The sequence below is a fragment of the Anabrus simplex genome, chromosome X, assembly GCF_040414725.1.
Source record: "Anabrus simplex isolate iqAnaSimp1 chromosome X, ASM4041472v1, whole genome shotgun sequence".
In the NCBI taxonomy this organism is placed as follows: domain Eukaryota; kingdom Metazoa; phylum Arthropoda; class Insecta; order Orthoptera; family Tettigoniidae; genus Anabrus; species Anabrus simplex.
Window position 1 is genome coordinate 193,536,653 of NC_090279.1, and position 20,680 is coordinate 193,557,332.

The window sequence follows — 20,680 nt, forward strand, 5'->3', positions numbered from 1 at the left end:
CAAGAGGATGGTGCACCACCTCATTTCTCATTTTTAAACCAAAAACTTCCACAACGATGGATGGGACGCGGAACGGAAAGTGATCTGATGCCCTTACCCTGTCCACCACGTTCACCAGATCTTACTCCATGCGAGTTCTTCCTGTGGGGATCTGTTAAAGATCAGGTATTTGTTCCTCCTCTACCGGTGGATATTCAGGAAGTGAAGCAGCGCATCCAAGCCGCCTTCGGAAGCATCACCGCGCCCATGTTGACTCGTGTGTGCGAAGAGATGGACTATCGAACAGATGTGTGTAGAGTAACACAAGGCGCATTTGTAATGTACTATGTATGTCAAAATAACTTGATGAGTTACAGTACACAATAAAACAAAATTCATATTCCTACGTCAATTGCACTGTGAGTTATGAATAGGGCTCGGATGTTTATGCAGCAATAGGTTAGAATGCAAACTTACTGAAGTGAGTAATAAGTAGAGTCTACCCGCACGACGGTAGTGCTATGGGGTTTGCATAAAGTTTAGGGGTACGGCCCATCAGAACCCCTATAATTTATGTTACTGTTGCTACACTATGGAAGAGCGGGTGGCCGACACTGCCTACTAAACAAATTAGTTTGCATTCTAACCTATTACTGCATTAACATCCGGGCCCTAGTTATGAATTTTTGTAACCCCGACAATCATTTAGAATAACCCTGTATAGACGGCACATTAGAATCACCGTTCTAATCTCATCTATGTGCACTGATGGGTAGCAGAAACAACATTCAGTGCTCACTTCTCCCATCTGGTCTTCATTCTATGAACTACTTTACTATACATGTCATCCAACCTTCAGCTTTCTGCTGCAGCCACCTCTTCGCATTAAGTTTTGATGTTACAGAACCTTTGTGCCCGACGATGACAACTGCATGAAATAATTACACAGAATTAGATGTAAAATTTTCTGTCCACATGCAACTTATCACTTAATTGAATTATTTTTTTCCTGTATTAGGTCGTAGACAGTTTGCGAGTATATGACGTTGCTTGCATTAAAAATGCGCAGGTGGAATTCAGCAAGAAGAATATACAGCAAGACTTAATTTAATACAAAATCAAATTTTGGCAAATTGCCTGCTGCGATACCAAAATTACAAGATACAGTTCTACCCCTTGTCGAATCGTCAGCAGTTATTGAAGGCATTTAAATGTGACTGCAATCATCGCACAGAAAGTAGCTGTGGCAGCTAGAGATAAGCTGTACAAAGGTAAGGTAAGGTAAGGGTTATTCTGCCCGAAGGCAGGTCCGAACCTCCGCAGAGGTGTTCCTGAGCCGGAGTTTACGTGCGGTAGGGTGGCCAGTTCCTTTCCGCTCCTCCACTCCCTTACCCCCCACCAACAGCGCGTGGCAACCCATCCAACTCCTGACCACGCCCAACGTTGCTTAACTTCGGAGATCTCACGGAATCCGGTATTTCAACACGGCTACGGCCGTTGGCGCTGTACAAAGTGACGCGTTCAAATCAGGATTTTGAATTCATCAAGCGTAAAAAAGACGTATTGTGTGGTGAAAATGCAAAAGACGTACAAGTTTATCTTACGTAGTCACAAATTTTTCATTTAAGCATCACCTCTCACTTCTTGTGACGTAGGAAGAACATTATCTGTGTTGAAGAATGTGTTGACAATCAAAGCAATTTGTAGAAATTAGTTGTTGTGCAATGTTTCAAACGAAGCTGAAAATGTAACCATGTGGACTGAATTTCGATAGTTCAGAGTTTACAGTTCATTTTGCATGTTTTGCCATATGATAGTGCAGGAATGCATCTTTTGAGATTTGATAGTGCAAGGAAATCCGGGCTCTACTGATAACGAAGGTGTCAACAACTACAGAGGAATCTCCCTTGTGTCAGTCACATACGGTATACAAGATCTTATCAAAAGCTCTCCAAAAGAGGATTGACCTTACAGTGGATAAGCAAATAGGTGAACGGGGTTCAAATAAGGTAGGTTGTGCACGGAGCAGATATTTAATATGAAAAAAGTAATTCGGTACAGAATGATCAGGAGCAAGAACTACGTCATAATCTTTGTGGATTTCAGGAAAGCTTATGATTCAATAGATAGGACTTCATTGTTTCAAATTCAGGAGGAATTAGCAGTAGGCTAAAAATCAATCAATAGAATCATATATATTTTCACGGACACAAAGTCTTAAGTGAAATTCAAGGGAGAGGTCTGTGGGGAATTTCCAGTTAATGCTGGTGTGGGACAGGGGGATGGATTGTCCCCGATTCGTTTTAACTGTGTCTTGGAAAAGTTAGAGAGTATGGGAAGAAGAGCTGAGAGAAAGAGGTATCCACCATGAGATAAGGGTAGGGTCGTAATTTAAAGGGCCGAGTTGAGTGGCTCAGACGGTAGAGGCGCTGGCCTTCAGACCCCAACTTGGCAGGTTCGATCCTGGCTCAGTCTGATGGTATTTGAAAGTGCTCAAATACGTCAGCCTCGTGTCGCTAGATTTACTAGCACGTAAAAGAACTCATGCGGGACTAAATTCCAGCACCTCCGCGTCTCCGAAAACTTAAAAGTGGTTAGTGGGGTGTTAAAATCAAATAACATTATATTGAAATGTAAAGGGGGTGTAAATTGTTTAGCCTTCGCTAACGATATTGCAATTCTTTCTGAGAAAATACAAAAAGCACTCATCTAAGTAAACCTTTCGAAAGTAATTGCAAAGAACGTTGAACTTCAGATATCTTTTGAGAACACCAAATTTATGACTTAAAGTTGGAAATTCACCTACGGTGTTAATAACACAATATTGAAAATTGGTACGGTAGGAAAGTGTATACACTTGGGGAAGTAATTCAAAAATTATGGTCTAGACCAGGAGTGCCCATATACGGCCCGCGAAGGCATTTTTGTGGCCCCCTGAATGTGCATAAGTTCGTTTGTTTTTCGTACATACCAAAAGTAAGAACTTTTGTGTAATTTACGGAAAAATCTCTGAATCTCTTAATTATTCGTAGTTGTTTCCTTTACTGGGCTGTAGGAAAGTTCTAAGATACATATTTATTCCCAACTTAAAATTAGGTAAGGATTAGACTTAATCCGTTCGTTTCTTGGAATTATAGCTGCAGAGTTCCCCAGAGAGTGAAAGACCTGCTACAGTATTTTTCGCGGGGGATTATATATAGTTGGGCCCACCAGAGTTGGAGTTTGACGTTTAGCACCACCGGCGAGAAAAAGTTGACTAACGCTGCTCGAAATTGTTCCGTTGCTATGGCAACGATAACAGAGATGCCACATTTAAGGATGCTATCGCCACGTGGGTTGGCTTGCTCTCGGTCGCTTTTGTGATATTGTAATACTGTGTTAGCTGTGTTAGTGGTTGCTGGTTTATGTAATAATTTAAGTGTTTATTTCCTAAATATTATTTTGGTTATTAGTTTATTTTGTTTGTAAGTTAATCAGTGGCTATTTGTACAGTTCTATTCTCTGTTTAACATATTTATCGGCAATGACGTGTTGTGTCAGAAATGCTGGAATTATTAGCACGAGCTTAGGAACATGTCAAAGTTTATTGAATTGTACATATTTTATTAAATATTCAGCCTGTATAAAAGAGTGATGTGCCGCAGAGGAAGGTAACTATGACAAAGCAGCGTACTTCGTACTTACTGCTTTCGCCACTCAAATGTCAGACTCCAACTCCCGTGGGCCCAACTATAGGTACAGTTATTTTGGAACATCCAGAGGAAATTGTCAGTTTACAGCCGGAAAGTGCTTTGGGAGGTTCATTGTGGTTTACTGCTTTAGTGTGAACTAACATTCTTACGCCACGAACCTAATACGCTGCGTAGCAGGAGGAAAGGTGATACTCCCACGTGGCGCGTCCCAGGTGGCGGGTAGGGGGCGTCCTAACCGGCTTGCCGGCGGACTTGAGGGAAATAAAGTACCTCTCGCGGACCAAACACACAACCCCCTGTAGGTGGGGGACGCAGACGAAGAATACACCCACGGTATCCCCTGCCTGTCGTAAGAGGCAACTAAAAGGGGCAACCAAGCGATGATCAAATTAGAACCATGAAACTACTTGTGATTAGTACCATCACGCAGGGAACACCATGGCTCGCTTTTACTTGCGTGTAGTACCTCTATGTTAGGTACAACATAGGTTTTCTAATAGTAGCAAAAGAGTGCGTTGCCGGCTTCTACAGTACCTGTGATTCGTACCCCTATATAAGCGACACCATGATTCTGCCTTGCCTATGCATAATGCCCACAATGTGAGGAACACCACGGGATAGTGCCGATCCCTCTGGTTGGTCCACTTATGTGAGGTACGCTATAGTTTTGCGTTGCCTGTAAATAGCGCCGCAGTTCGCGAAACACCATAGGTCTGTGTTATATGTGCGACTTTCATTACCTGTGAGTAGTACCATAATGTGTGGAATATCACGAGTCTACGCTACGTTTGATGAGTACCGCAATGTGATAAATAGCATGGTTCCATTATCATTATGAGGGACTGATGACCTGGATTTCGGACGCTTTTCGACTACAAGCCTCATCGATTCAGTATTGTGCTTTAGAAGCAGCCCTTTGGTTAGTTCTGGGAATGTGGGGCATTGCAGGTCGGATCCATTCATTCTTCGTCCTCACGTTTTCGAACTCTGGTCAGTGGAGGATTATGGGTTTTTAAATTGTCATACCATTTCGTCTCATTTCGTACAATTAGGGGCCGATGACCTAGAGGTTAGGTCCCTTTAAACAACAAGCATTTTCATCATCATCATCATCAACTTTCTAACGAACTACTGATATTTAAAGTCGTTTTAATAATATATTTGTGAACAAAAATGTCCCTTCCCAAACGTAGAAAAGTGAACAGTGTGCCGTGGCGTGAGGCGCAGACCTAGACTATTCAAACTTACAGAGCACTGTTCACTTTTCTCAGTTTCTTTTGTATTGCACGTTAAGTTATTGTTTATATTGTCGAGGTTCGTTAATTGGTTGCTGAATGAAGAAGTGGGCACCTGGATGTGTGCATCTATTTGTGTGTTAGGGAAGGGAGGGGGGCTGATGTGAGTAGAATTGGAGCTTTGTTAACTGCCGTTGCTTCGAGGATTTTTATAGTGCTGCTTAGTACTGTTGACGTGCGAGCTGACCGTGTGGTTAGGGGCGCGAAGTTATGAGCTTCCATTCCGGACATAGTAGGCTCGAACCCCACTGTCGGTAGCCCTGAAGATAGTTTTACCGTGGTTTCTCATTTTCACACCAGGCAAATGCTGGGGATGTACCTTAATTAAAGCCACGGCTGTTTTCTTCCCACTCCTGGTCCTTTCCTATCCAATCGTCCCCATATGACCTATCTGTGTCAATGCGACGTGAAATCTTTTTTAAGAGCAATTTTAAGCAGTTCGCTGTGTGGAGCTACTCTGTTGACTGCGTGCAGCTGAGTGAGGCGAAGGAGCGGAGCATGCGAGCGAAAGTGAAAGATAGCCTGACAGTAAGGATTATCGCCCGTCCAAGTAGACAAGCTAACTGGCCGCTTGCTGTGAGGCCATGCCATCCCCATGTTCGATGCATTGAGTAGGCTCAATGCGAGAACTTTTGGCCCATCGACCTTATTGGTCTTGAGTGCCATGTCATTCAAATGATCCCATTTCGTTAGTTTGGTTGTGGGATTGGGATACGTGAAACCTTGTGCTCAATCATTGGCCAGAATATGACCGGGCGCACTTACAATCATGTGCGCTGTGAGTGCTTTGAGCAATTAGATGACGGTGCGGAGGAGGCGAAACAAACATACGGGTGGCGGTCACCCATCCAATGAGTGGCCACGCCCGATGTTGCTTAACTGTCTGTAACAGCTTCTGTTCCAGTGCTTTTGAGGGAGAGGAAGCAGAGGTGTTCTTTGATTTTAGAAGAAGTCTTTAGTCAATAGCAAGAGGAGTTGCAAGGCAATTGCCCGGGAGAGAGGAACGTACTGGGATGTGCTGGGTTTAGTACGTGGTTGGCTGGGCTGGTCGATTCTGGGTAGTGAGGAGTAGTAACAATAGTTGGAGTAAGTTGTTGGGATCTTGGGTTAGATTAGGTGGCGGTGGGGTTCGGGGTACTGGGTTTACCATGGGCGCTTGTCTGAGGTGGCGCTGCTGTCGGTAATGCTTCTTGATGGCCTCCTTTAGATAGGGACAGCCGGGATACGAAGCCGCATGCTTGCCTTGGCAGTTTGCGCATTTAGGCTGTTCTCGTGGCACCTTGCAGACGGAGTGATGATGAAAACCACCACATCTGTTACAGCGTGTTGATCCTGTGCAGCTAGCTGCAGAATGGTATAGGTGGAGGCAGTTGTAGCATTGGGTGACCAGGGTGGACCGGGGAGGTAACTGGGTGTTTGGTGCTGAGTCGGGTATGTGGGTAGGTTGTGATCGTAGTTGCGGCCGCGGAGGATGGTTTCTCCGCCTCCTCCTCTTGCTGTGAGGAGGACAGAGAAACTTCGTAAATAGACAGCAGCTATTGCTGACGTCTCTTCTTTCATGGTTGAATAGTATTGCGTGTGTATACGGGGTGTATCAAAATTATACCGACGAAAACATCAGGAATGCTCTTCGTGTTATGTTAAGAACCCATCGCGCAATCGGATTGGCGGAGAATATTTTTCTTTTCGAGAAAATGAGGTTTAGTGGTATAGCAAGGGGGTCTTGAGCCACCTTGTCATCATTTTTGTGCTGAGTCAGCACCCGAGGTCATTGACCTCGGCGAAGGTCATTGACCCCATGACGCCATGACCACACTACCTTGACATCATGGCCACGTGCTATTGTTTACAAAGCCTCGTGTTTTTGACAACTGTCAAGATGACACAGACCCTAACCTCACTTTTTGGACAAGAGATCGTCGCTAATCTCACTGCTGCCATCTTGACAGACCCTAACCTCACTGCTGCCATCTTAACCACGTGGGCACGGAATTTAAACAGCTGTCAAGATGACAGATGCCATCTTGTTAGGTCCTAACCACGTGCACTTGTTTGGCGCGGATTTTGAACAAGTGAACCCCGCTAACCTCACTGCTGCCATCTTGACAGGCCCTAACCTCACTGCTACCATCTTAACCACGTGGACGCGGAATTTGAACAGCTGACAAGATGATAGCTTCCATCTTGACAGGTCGTAACCACGTGCACTTGTTTGGCGTGGATTTTATACAAGTGAACCCCGCTGACCTCACTGCTACCATCTTAACCACGTGGACGCGGAATTTGAACAGCTGACAAGATGATAGCTTCCATCTTGACAGGTCGTAACCACGTGCACTTGTTTGGCGTGGATTTTATACAAGTGAACCCCGCTAACCTCACTGCTGCCATCGTAACCACGTGTGTTTGCGATTCAAATTGACAGACTCGCTGTATCGTCTATGCCAGAGCACAAGCCGCTGCCGTGCTCCAGGGAAGAGAAGGGAGGGAGGGAAATTGGGGTGTATGTTGGAGACAGAGATAATGCACAAGTTTCCTCGTTCGATTCGCACAGGATTGTCCTGGTCTCCTACAAGCAATATCCAAAGTTCGTTTATTAAACAGCCGCAACTACACACACACAGTGCAAGAACACACTGCAATTACGACACACTTGTCAGCCTCTCGTCTGTTGGAGGCAGTAATGTTCTTTATTATTAAACATGCTCGAAGATTCAACGCTACCGCCCCACGATTGTGTATTCCTTCACTCATAACATTGTAAATGGAATGAAATACCGAACGAAGAAAATAATACGCCCAATGGTTTGATTACACTAGATGCTCAATATGTCACCCTCCTACTTTGATACACAGTTCACAATGGAATTTAAACAGCTGTCAAGATGACAGATGCCATCTTGTTAGGTCCTAACCACGTGCACTTGTTTGGCGCGGATTTTGAACAAGTGAACCCCGCTAACCTCACTGCTGCCATCTTGACAGACCCTAACCTCACTGCTACCATCTTAACCACCATCTTAACCTTTGAACTCTTTGAACTGTGGTGTGTCGCGAACGACCTGGAAAGCTGTCTGTATTCTTGGTACAAGTTCATCTTCTGTTCTTACGGGGTTCGCATATTAGTCAGAACAAACTGTACACTGCCTACTGGGGCTGGGAAGCGACTATACGAAACGAACGAGAAACTTGTGCATTCTCACGGAGCATTACCTCTGTCTCCCACTTCCCACTACTCCTCCCCTTCTCTTCGCCCCTCTGACGCACAGCAGCCGGTAGCGGATGGCTCTCTGGTATATGTGTGTTTGTATGGGTCATCCGAAAATTAAATTAGACTGGTGAAACAAAGTGTTTTATTCATAACAGTATGTTTTACCTTATTATTGTTATAAAGAAACATAATTTGCAGATGGTGTTTTTTCAAGAGAACGATTTAATTTTTAAAATGATTGATCAGTATAATTACAAAAGACCTTCTGTTTAATATAGATACCAGTGATGTAATTCAGAATCTCTTTCGATGCTCCGTACCTAGAAGTCCTGTTTTGTTCCTTTCACAACTTTGATGGCACTACTCTTTTTAAATATCCTATTTTACGAACACACCCCAGTCTTCCTTGATGAAATCCGAAGCCTTCTCTCCAATCATAATCGCTGCTGGGTTCGTGTTAGCTGAAGGTATGACAGGAATAATGGAAGCGTCTGCAACACGCATACCTTTCACCCCTCTGACCTGTAGTCTAGGATTGACTACAGCATCTGGATCCCAGTCAGGCCCCATCTTGCATGTCCCCGAGTGGTGCCATAGGCTCATGGTGTGTTGCCTCACCGCGCATTCTATGTATGAGTCGCTCATTAGTGGTAGATGCACGCAACCTGGAAAAGGATGAGGGTTTAGCGTTGCCCCGTACTGGCGCATCGTGGTAGTGTTGCTAAGCAACAGTCCGAACTTGGCCGCCTCTATCACTACTTTCACGTCATTCTCGTCCGACAAGTAGTTGGGGTGAACAACAGGAGGCAGTGCTGGATCTTTCCCTCGTAGAAGTACAACACCACGACTTTTTGGTCGCATCACAACGCCTATTACTTCGTAAGAATCTTTGTACAGAATCGGTTCGAACACTGCGTTATAGAATTCATCTGTTAAACCCAATACACCTTTTGCTGATGGGCCTCCGTCTGTATTTTCGGGACCGCCATTGAAGTAGAGACCTATGTCCGGCCACTCAGTATCTTCCGAATACTTGGTGTTTAGGAAAGCACAAGTCTCCGCGAAGCCAGTTCCCATTAGTGGACCATCTGTGTTTGTAAAGAAATTCAGAAAGTTGTCTATTGTTAGTAGTCGCTGTAGCACACCTCCTAGTGGCTTATTTATCAAGTACACTAAACCTCCAAGACCGATATGATCCTGGAGGTTGCGTCCTACTGGGAGATCCGAAATGATTGGCGAGATTCCAATATCCTTCAGATGCTCCGCTGGTCCAACACCGGAAAGCATGAGCAATTTTGGTGAATTGAAAGCGCCTGCGGAAACTATCACTTCTTTGTTATTATACACTGTGTACCTCTTCCCTTGCTTGTTGAGGACAACTCCATAAGCTTGGGTGGTGTTGGGATCAATGAGGACCTGTTCCACTTCCGAATTAAGGCTAATGTCCAAGTTTGGACGGTCTTTTGCTGGCTGCAAGAACGCTTTGGCAGTGTTGCATCGCAAACCATCTCGCACAGTGTTATACATCCTTGTGAATCCATGTTGTGTTTCACCATTATGGTCTATGATATCGTAACCCAGTTCGAGTCCAGCATCAAGTAGGACTTGCCCTAATGGAGTTCTGTACTTCATTTCGTCTATTGTTAGATATCCTCCGGTGCTATGGTAGATCGTGTCCGACTTCAACCTCCCTAGCCTCATATCTTCAGACTTTTTAAAGTACTGTAACACATTGTTGTAATCCCATCCAGTGTTGCCAAGTGCGGCCCAGTTGTCGTAATCCCTCCTGTTTCCTCGCACGTACACCATTCCGTTGATTGTGCTCGTTCCTCCAAGGACTTTCCCTGAATGGAGGTAACATTTTTTCCTCTCCATAGCTTGACAGAAATTGTCATTCGGTTCAGAATATCTTTCCCATGCTGTGGCTCCTTTCTGTAGTGTTCCGAAGCCAAATGGAATATCCGATAATGGGGGTTCGGGTCCTCCTGCCTCCAGAAGTAACACGTTCCAGTCACTTATTTCGGACAGCCTACTGGCTACCACCGCTCCTGCTGATCCACCACCGACAACGATGAAGTCGTATGTGTGTCGCAAAGTTCTGCCTGTCAAACTGAGGTCCTGTGGTCGGCCCTGATTGATGTCGGCGCGCAAGTAGGTGACGCCCACCTCGAACGCGTTGATGAAGAGAGAGATGACGGCGGTTGTCATGGCGATCCGGCCCGCTGTGTAGGACACTGGAGGGCGCTCCATGGCTGCCGACCTGTGGAAACAAAGAGAGAAAACTAAATGTTAAGACTCGTCCACAACGTAACTAAGCATCTTCTGTGGCGACACAAGCAGCATTTGCTACCCGAAATCTGCGACAAATGAAGCTCAAGAAATACACACCATAGAGCTGATAAAAGGGTACATAAGTTGGAAAGAGCGTATGGCATCACTAAGAATTTTGACAATAAGAAGTGCTTACCTAAAAACATTAAAATAAGGTACTACAGTACAGTGGTGAAACCAGAATGTCTTTACGCAAGTGAATGTTCGGTTTTGAACTATAGTTTTGATAAACTGGAAGTATAAGGGACATTCAAAGAGAAACGAGCCGGAGGCTTTAAAACGAAAATATGTACCGTTACTTCAAAAGCATTACCCAGCACTTTCGAGGCACTTGTCCCACTGCGATACAAGGCGGTGAATGGCCGTCTCGTAAAATTCCTGGAACTGCATTGTGAACCAGTTCCGAACGTACTGCCTGACGTCAGTGTCTGAAGTCAGTTGTTTGCCTCTCAGAGGCTTCTTTATCTCACATTGGAGTTTTTCGGTGGCGACGACTCTGCATGCTTATACTGGAAACTTTGTCGTTTTGACTCGGGTTCGAAGTGATGCCACCATGCCAGTGACTACTCGTGACAGGAACTCATTCGCTTCCTTGGCACAGCGTAGCAGATGTTCAAGAGAGAGTTTCATTCGACATACTTCCTGTGCTGCTTGAAGACTGTGAGGCACCCGCTGGGCGCACTTTCAGCGAAATTTCAATCTGTCCTTAATGATGGCGTGAACTTTCCCGACGCTCACTTGGACCTATGCGGCAAAGGCTGCTACCCTTGTGGTAACGACAAAGACACACACTAATGAACTGCTGTCCTGAACAAAACACTGCTACTGAGAAGAAGAATAAGAAGAAAAAGACTGCCACATTAGCATGTCAACCAACTACAACACAACAAAATCACAACATGAGTTCCCACACTTGACTAACGACTTTCACTAGCAACTCTCGCTAACATCTCTACACCGTCTCTTTATATACCTTGCCTCGCCAGGCTTCTAGAAAAGTATGACACAACATGTTTTCTCGAGTCTCGAATAACCTATGTACAAATGAATAGCATGTTCTATACAGCTCTAGTGACAATATGCATTGTTCAGGACTATTACCCTGAGTGGCACAACATTACGTTGGATTTATACATCATATTTACACGTAATTAATCGTATGCAGGATTAACCGAAATTCCCGCCCTCGGGCGTCGTAGCGCGACTCCTTACATGTCAGCAATAAAGAAATGTCTCCCACAAACGTTCGTCCTGCGAGTATATCCGGCAGAAAAAGGACGTTGAAGAGTGGCAATCTGGCAACACTGTAACCACATGTGGGGTAACTACCTGTCAGCACATATTAGTTGTGCTGTACAGTTGGTGCAGTGCATAGAGTTTTGGGTTAGCATGCAGGAGGTCGAGGAGTCGATCCTGGGTTGAGGCGTATGTTTTTTATTTCGTAATTGTAGTCCAGGTGGTATGGTATCTGGCATCTTAATCGTCAACAGCGAATAAATTCACGCCCACGACGTAGAAAGGGCGTCTTTCAAAGCTGACCAATGAAAACGATTGTTCGTCCATTTCTAGGATCGTAGTATGTAAGTGCAAATGGTTTCTAGAGGACCCGCTGCAATCGCTGACTGTCGTAAGAGGTGACTAAAATTGGCCCGAGTGGTTCTTAACTTGGGAGCGTGGATTGGCGACCACAGGCCCCTTAACTGAGTACTGGTATTGCTTCCAATTACTGTGCCAGGCTCCTCACATTCATCTATCCTATCCAACCTCCCTTCGTCAACTCTTGTTCTTTTCCGGTCCCTACGGTATTAGAACATTTGAGGTCTAGGGAGTCCTTCATTTTCACGCACTTCATTGCCCTTGTCTTTCCGATACCTTCATTTTCCGAAGTGTCGGATACCTTCCATTTTTCCCCTCTGTTTAGTGTTAAGAGAGAATCGTTGCCCGCTTGTAGTCCCTCTTAAAACAATAATCACCACCACCACATCAATCAGTCAAATCAGTCACCATTGATCTGCTGTTAGGGCTGTCGCCCAGGGGCCAGATTCTTTATTAGTTGTTTACCTGTTTTTCCTTAAATAATGTCAAAGAGCTTGGAAATTGATCAAACATTTCCCTTGATAAATTATTCCAATCCCCAATTTCTCTTCTTGTATATGAGTATTTGCCCCAATTTGTCCTTTTGAATTCTAACTTGATCTTCAGAGACTACCATTAAAAGCTCTACTCAGACTTATTTGTCTCCTAATGTAATATCTCCACTGACAGCTCAGAACATACCACTTAGTTGAGCAGCTCATCTCCTTACTCCAGAGTCTTTCCAGCCCAAAGTTCGCAACAGTTTCGGAACACTACTCTTTTGTCATACATCCAGCACACATCGTGCTGCTTTCCATTGGATCTTTTCCAGATCTCGTATCAGCTAATCCTCCTGTGGGTCCCATCTTCTGGAACCATACTCTTGTTTTTAGTATTATACAATCTTCCTGCAACAGCTGCAGGCTGCCCAAGGGCAAAGAGTTTTGTCTGTACATTGCTCGGAATTTTGAAAGAATGGTATTTCTGTATCGGTTGTGTCCACAGTAACACGGATATGCACGTTTTACTTTCCCGTAATTTCTGTCTGTCTCTTGCCATTGATGCTTTCACGGCCCGTACTTATAAACATGATACTGTATAGGCTTTTGGGCTTATGCCGTGTCAAGAAAATAAGGTGAAATTCTTTTCGTTTCGCAGAGAACTGTGTTCTGCGCCATCAGAAGAAAATCTCCACTGTCCACGAGAAAGGCTTCTTAAGCAATGACTTTCTGATATTTAGACGTTATAATAGAAGTGGAAATGGTACGTTCATTCGTCACCAGATGGCTCCCGGAACGTGGCACAGCGCTAGCGTTCGAAGCGGAAACTGATCGAACCATCCGAATCAGTCTAAGAGGGTCACATAACATGTGTACGTGTCGACAGTCGAGATTTTCTTCTGATGACGCAGAGCACAGTTCTCTGCGAAACGTAAAGAATTTCACCTTATTTTCTTGACACGGCATAAGCCCAAAAGCCTATACAGTATCATGGTCTGTCTGTCTGTCTGTCTGTCTGTCTGTCTGTCTGTCTGTCTGTCTGTCTGTCTGTCTGTCTGTCTGTCTGTCTGTCTGTCTGTCTGTCTGTACACATCACGACAAAACGGCTGAAGAGAATTTAATGAAAATCGGTATGTAAAGTCGGCGAATGGGCCACTGCAATCTAGGCCATAAATCATATTATTAACGCAGAGCGAAATGGTAGTTGAAAGGATGATAAGAGGAAAACGAGGAAGGGGAAGGAGACGATACCAGTTATTAGACAGCATTAGAAAAAGAAAGAAAGATTATGCAGAAGTGAAGAAAAGGGCACAAGATCGAGAGATATAGAGGTCACAGCCATGACAGGACCTGCCGGATGGCAGAACAACCTATGATGATGATGATGATGATGATGATGATGATGATGATGATGATGATGATGAGTGGTCCTGTCGATAAATACTGCATAAGTAAAGTTTTAATTCTATATTTCCCATCATTTATGTTATATACATTTTTACCGTACCGGCTATGATAACAGAGATATTCTTGAACTTGTATTTTACCCACTATCGGCAGCCCTGAAAATGGTTTTCCGTGGTTTCCCATTTTCACACCAGGCAAATGCTGGGGCTGTACCTTAATTAAGGCCACGGCCGCTTCCTTCCAACTCCTAGGCCTTTCCTATCCCATCGTCGCCATAAGACCTTTCTGTGTCGGTACGACGTAAAGCCCATAGCAAAAAAAAAAACTTGTATTTTTGTTACTAAATCCATATCAAGGTCGAGCCACAAGAAAATGGGCAAACAGAATTTAATGAAAATCGGTAGCCTATATAGAATTGGAGAATAAGTTATAAACAGTTTTATTCACCCTGGATCTGGTAGTTTATGGAAAGGCGCCTAAAATTTAATTTTTAAATACCTATATTATTGGTCCTATCGAAAGGTACTACATAACTGAATTGATAAAGAATACAATTTCCGATCATTTGTCTTTTATTCAGTTTTTTACCGTACCGACTATGATAAGAGTGGTATTTCAGAGTCTCAAGACCTACAATATCGAAAGCTCATAAAACTGATCAACATTAACATTACGTTGACCATTGTTTGTTGTGATATTCTTTATCTCTTATGCTGCCACTCATCTCCGATAGATGGGATTACTGCTGCGTACAGAGTATAACAGCTTGCCTGCATACTGGCGCATATTGGCGGGAAATAGCAGGGGAGATAGATAACTTTCTTCTTTAGCATACCACTCCTCTGGTTCATACATTTTCTGATACTGCTGGTACGTAACACACTGGTTCATCATAGTATTCCAGCTATTCGATCCCTGTCCGACTCGTTGGCTGAACGGTCAGCGTACCGGCCTTCGGTTCAGAGAGTCCCGGGTTCGATTCCCCGCCGGGTCGGGGATTTTAACCTTAATTAGTTACTTCCAATGGCACGGGGGCTGGGTGTATGTGTTGTCGGTCGCTTACGGGAGTCAAATAGAAAGACCTGCACCTGGCGAGCCGAACCCGTCCTGGGATATCCCGGCACTAAAAGTCATACGACATTTCATTTCATTCGATCCCTACTCTGACGGGCTGATTGGATTGATCAGTGTGCTCAGTTAACGGAATAATAGCAGAGGCTCACTTATGACCTGGTCTAGAATTACAATTTCGTCCTATTTCCAAATTATAGCACCACAGTTAACTAAATATCTCAAAATTCAACCATGTAATGAGCCGTTTCTTAAGAAAAGCTTCTTCTTGGCTCCAAGTCAGATAGATTTCCCCACGCCAGTGTCGTGAATTGAGATTTTCCAACTCATGGGGTATTCCGAAGAAACAGGAGAGTAAAAGGGCATACATGTTGCCCTGGGATTCTCCACTCTTTTCCCCCCACCCCTCCCCCTAGTCCGACTCGTTGGCTGACTGGTCAGCGTACTGGCCTTCGGTTCAGAGGGTCTCGGGTTCGATTCCCGACCGGGTCGGGGATTTTAACCTTCATTGGTTAATTCCAATGGCCCGGGGGCTGGGTGTTTGTGCTGTCCCCAACATCCCTGCAACTCACACACTACACATAATACTATCCTCCACCACATTAACACGCAGTTACCTACACATGGCAATTGCCGCCCACCCTCATCGGAGGGTCTGCCTTACAAGGGCTGCAATCGGCTAGAAATAGCCACACGAAATTAAAATTATTACCCCTCCCCCTGCCCCGAAAATAAAATTGTTCACGGCTCACGGCTCTCTGCGGCCTGGTCCTTCCAACTCTGGAATTTTGGACTGTTAGATCGGCAGCGTACGCCAGTTCGTTAAAAGTAAGAAAATGTGTGGTTTTTAATTTGATCGAGTATTTTATATAATAGCGTTGGTTTTAATCGCGATTGATTGATTGATTGATTGATTGATTGATTGATTGATTGATTGATTGATTGATTGATTGATTGATTGATTGATTGATTGATTGATTGATTGATTGATTGATTGATTGATTGATTGATTGATTGATTGATTGATTGATTGATTGATTGATTGATTGATTGATTGATTGATTGATTGATTGATTGATTGATTGATTGATTGATTGATTGATTGATTGATTGATTGATAACAAGAGTTGACCAAGGGAGGTCGTATAGGATAGATGAATGTGAGGAACCTGACACAAGTAAGTGGAAGCAATGCCGGGACTCAGCTAGGAGCCCCGTGGTCACAAATCCACGCTCCTAAGTTAGGAGCTCCTGAGGCCCCTTTCAGTCGCCTCTTATGACAGGCAGGGGATACCGTGGGTGTTATTTTACTGCCCCGACCCACAAGGGGAAATCTATTCTGGGTTGTGACCACGAGGCCCTTAGCTAAGCCTTGATATTGCTTTCACTTACTTGTGTCAAGCTCTCACTTTCATCTATCCTATCCTACCTCCCCTGGTCAACACTTGTTCTTTTCCGACCGCGAAGGCGTTAGCGCAGTCGAGACCTGGGAAGTTTTTCATTTCCACGCACTTCGTGGCCTTTATCTTTCTTTGGCCGATACCTTCATTTTTCGAAGTTTTGGAAGTGTTTGTTTTCTTCTGATTAGTGGTTGCCCAGTTGTACTTCCTTTTAAACAATGATCACCACCACCATTTTGTACTATATAGCTGCATAGGTTATCAATGAACTAGGTAAGAGTAGCTAGGAACATCACCCTTTTTGCATATGTGCAGATTATTTTTGCCTTAGAACCCAAAGAAATGCCATATGAATGGATAACGATAGTTACCATACATAATTTAATGCACTCAACTCAAGAGGCATTCACTGTTTTGTCAATATGCTGGGGTAACCTTTTAGAAACGCAGTATCGGTAATTACGTTTTTAATAAAGAAAACATTGAAGGTAATTTATTACAACTGTCTTTTAGTAGTTTAAGTACAGTACTTCAAGTTCAGTATTTCATGTACCGGTAATCATAATATGACACAGGTACTGTACAGATTTCTATGTTTCTGTCAATAAGATTACGTATTTGACAGTTGATATAATTAAGAAACACAGTAAGACCAAGTTGTAAGGAAGTAAAAGAGTAGGTACATGAGCTTTTCTGTTGATTCCTGTTTCCAAAAAAATAAAAAATAAATCAGGCTCTGTTATCTTCCTATTCAAATAGCTGTGAATGTATTCAAGTCATTTAAGTGTTATACAGTTATATATACATGAACAGTAGATGCCCAATTAAATTCTTTATGAAAAATAGTTGTTTTTTTTTTTCAATGTACGGCACCGAAATCCTCTAACTTCCAATACACTTGCCTTTGGTTACGCTCGCTTAAAGACCCAGTATGGCGGCTCCGTAAGTAGCATTCGTCGTGACTTGACCTCCCTAGACAGACCTTGCGCAGAGTACGAATTTGACCGTTGCCTGCGAAATAAGTGAAGGAGTCTGCATGCACGGTATTTTCAAGAAATAAATTGACAGAGTTGCAGCAGTTCAAATAGCGCCGCTAGATGTCAGGCTATCTCTCCATTCCTCAGCACGATTCCAATTGTCATTACGAGAATAACTTGCACATTAAAGCACATTACAAAGATAAAACATGAAGTTTTCAGTAGAAAAGTGATATTTCAATTACGTTTAATGAAGAAACAGTAAATGTATCACCCGATAGTTGAAGAAGAGCTCTTGCAAGTCAGGTAGTATAAACGCAACCGGAAAGTTAACGTCCTGGTAAAAAATGAAATTACTCCACAGTAGTATATTTTAAAACACTTCAATATTCATATAGCCTACTCTTGCCATGCAAATACCATGGATACCCTGAAAAAAGTGAATGCGACTAGTTTTCGTAGAAATGCTAAAGCACGTGCGTTCAAAATGTTCACTACATACTACAGACTTCGAGGAAGGTTCCCATATGCTATTTTTCTGTTCGCCCCTACGTTATGTAGTTTTGACCCATTTTTCTCGTAATTCTGCATTTGCTCGTGGAAAGAAATTCCACCACCTTTCTGAAATTTACTTTTGCAGAATGGTAACCAGCAATAAACCATTGTTTATCACGTGCAATGAACATTCTGTGAATACAATGTTTACGATAAATACTCCATCGGCGCTAAATATAAAACCTTGTACATTTATCAATATGCACGAAAATTTGTCTTAATCTTATATTTAAATAGAAACTATATACTCACTACAATATGAATACACAAATCAACGCCTTGTATAATTTATTTTGCGGCCTATGCCACCTAAAAACTCACGAAGTTAACTTCTTGCTTCACAGTTTACATATATGTGTGTATTAAACAGTGGAGGACTAACAGGAAGTCTAGCGGTGACTCTGGAACTAGAACGTATTTTATACTATAATCTATTAGTTTCATGGTCCGTTATTATAGTTCAAGTACAAGTATGAAGGATGAGTTGTTCTCCACCTAATCAATACTTTATTTTACATAGTGTCAATATTATTTATATTAAAAGACAAAACCGGATCAGTTTCAACCTCAGCAAATAGAACTTTTGTAATATGTAGTAATCATGGGGCCAATTTAAAACCCTTCAGCCCCAAAACTGTACTATATATATATATATATATCTTAATGTTAAGTATTTTTTAGAATAGTGGCACACACTAACATATTTTTCAGCAGTGGTATAGACTGAGTATAAGCTAAGTGTCTCTGAACTGGTTGCTGAACCTCTTATTCTAAGGAACACGACGCCCCCGCATATTTTCGGCACAAAAGTGCACTTTAAATATCTCAAATCGTTGGACATAATATTGGCATTTAACACAGATAACATGACACCTGAATGTCGGTGATTCTTGATAAACTCTAAGAACTGTATCAATTCCAATCTCAGTAAATGTAATTTTTGAAATGTAGAAATCATAGGGCCAGGGAAATAGCCCCTTAACTCCAAAACTGTACCATATGTATATATCTTAATATTAAGTAATTTTAGACTAGTGGCATCCATGTTTAATTTTAATTTTAGTAGTATTTATTCTGTACAGTCGCTATAAAGTAGGTTCTCTAGTAGCTGAAGATGACCTATTTACAGGTCGAAACCGGTACTGTATTTTTATGTAAATAATATTTATAAATTATTGATTAGGTGTAGAACTCATCCTTCATACTTGTACTGGAAAGTATTTCGCGCTGTGAAAGCTGTCATGCGGAGGCCTTATCACTAATCACGTAGGCAATAATTTGACACATACGTCAGTTTGTTCGTCTGACATTAACCTACCAACACACACAAGTCGAGTCCGCCAAACACTAGCGTCTGTGTTGTATCGTTCAGTGATCATGTGCCTGAAAGAGAACATTTGCGGCACGCATCGCTTTTCTAATTTAGGGCTGTGAAAAGTCATCGTTTGCTGGTAGAAACATACGGTGAACACGCTCCATTGATTAGAACTTGAGAGACATGGTTTCGACAATTTAAACGTAGTGATGTCGGTGTGAAAGACAATGCGCGCGCTGGTAGACCACAAGAGTGCGAAGACGATAACTGCAGGCGTTACTGGATGATGACCCAACTCAAATTCCACGGCAATTGGCATAAGCATTATAAGAAGTTATTATACACTGACTGACACAGCAAATGCAACACCAAGAAGGAGTGGCTCGAAAGGGATGAAAGTTGGGGAAAAAACAGAGACGGCACGGACGAATAATTGATGTTTATTTCAAACCGATATGCAGGTTACACAATGCGCACGGCATCGACTCAGTAGGATGTAGGACCACCGCGAGCGGCGATGCACGCAGAAACACGTCGAGGTACAGAGTCAATAAGAGTGCGGATGGTGTCCTGAGGGATGGTTCTCCATTCTCTGTCAACCATTTGCCACAGTTGGTCGTCCGTACGAGGCTGGGGCAGAGTTTGCAAACGGCGTCCAATGAGATCCCACACGTGTTCGATTAGTGAGAGATCCGGAGAGTACGCTGGCCACGGAAGCATCTGTACACCTCGTAGAGCCTCTTGGGAGATGCGAGCAGTGTGTGGGCGGGCATTATCCTGCTGAAACAGAGCATTGGGCAACCCCTGAAGGTACGGGAGTGCCACCGGCCGCAGCACATGCTGCACGTAGCGGTGGGCATTTAACGTGCCTTGAATACGCACTAGAGGTGACGTGGAATCATACGCAATAGCGCCCCAAACCATGATGCCGCGTTGTCTAGCGGTAGGGCGCTCCACAGTTACTGCCGGATTTGACCTTTCTCCACGCCGACGCCACACTCGTCTGCGGTGACTATCACTGACAGAACAGAAGCGTGACTCATCGGAGAACACGACGTTCCGCCATTCCCTCATCCAAGTCGCTCTAGCCCGGCACCATGCCAGGCGTGCACGTCTATGCTGTGGAGTCAATGGTAGTCTTCTGAGCGGACGCCGGGAGTGCAGGCCTCCTTCAACCAATCGACGGGAAATTGTTCTGGTCGATATTGCACATGCTGAAGAATGGCGGTTGACGTGGCGTGCGGGGCTGCCACCGCTTGGCGGCGGATGCGCCGATCCTCGCGTGCTGACGTCACTCGGGCTGCGCCTGGACCCCTCGCACGTGCCACATGTCCCTGCGCCAACCATCTTCGCCACAGGCGCTGCACCGTGG